Source organism: Dasypus novemcinctus, chromosome 15, assembly GCF_030445035.2.
Source record: "Dasypus novemcinctus isolate mDasNov1 chromosome 15, mDasNov1.1.hap2, whole genome shotgun sequence".
NCBI lineage: Eukaryota > Metazoa > Chordata > Mammalia > Cingulata > Dasypodidae > Dasypus > Dasypus novemcinctus.
The window spans coordinates 48,578,986-48,579,901 of NC_080687.1; the positions used below are offsets into that span (position 1 = coordinate 48,578,986).

The 916-nt window shown below is 43.3% G+C and overlaps 1 pseudogene; it reads right to left on the reverse strand.

Moving 5' to 3' along the window:
• Positions 1–272: 272 nt before the first annotated feature.
• LOC101411247 (synaptosomal-associated protein 23 pseudogene) lies at positions 273–916 on the reverse strand (annotated as a pseudogene).

Here is a 916-nt window from a genome sequence, read left to right on the forward strand (position 1 = left end):
AGAACCTTCTGAAGTAAATGAGGATAAAAACAACACTATATTTACAAAGGAAAAACAATCTAAGGGGTTGAACTGAGAAAGAAAATGCCAGAAGGGAGCAGCTCAGTCTGTCTTCAGGAGAAAAAGGGAAATTGAAAAAGTAGGGTGGGTGTTCTGGCCCTACTTCCACATTCTCTCCCCATTACAAGACTGTGGGACTAAAATTTCAAACTGTGAAATGGTTAGTGACTTTGAAGGAGGAGGTAGGGAAGTGAATAAATGATGAAGTAACTTTAGCTGCTAATGAGTTTCTTTGCTCTGGCATTGGCAATGTCAATTTCATGATGTCAGCCTTTTCTGTGATTCGTTGTTTTTGTCGATTTTGAGCGCCAATCTCATTGCCCATGTCCAGGGCCATGTTTTTAGATTTCCCAGGATACTGTCCACCTGAGTGTGACTCTCCTCCACTGCATCTTCTCTGGCATCATTAGTTTTATGTTTAATGTGTCCTCTAGGGGCAGCTCGCGTGGCTGTTTGCTGCGGCTGACCGTCTATCCGCCAGCCCGGCTGCTTAGATACTACATTACTTAGTTGAGTTGTCTCCATTTCCCTTAAAAGCCTTACCAGACTAAAGGTCTTCGTCCTATTCCATGAGCAGACACAAAGGCCACAGGACTTGCTGAGTTCTGTTAAAGTCTCTGCTTGCTCACGTCTTTATTTGGTCCATACCTTCCTCAACGCAGTGTAGTTAGTTGTTCGTGTTCATCCATCATAGTGATAGTTTTGATTCCTGTATGCGAGACTCAGTGGGTAAACCTAGGATTCTCTTTATACTTTCCAGAGACGTATCAGTAACCTGAGCCCCCTGCTGAATTTCTTCTGATGGGAGGCTATCCACATAAATCAAAACTCTCGCTAGGCAGAGAAAATGAACCAT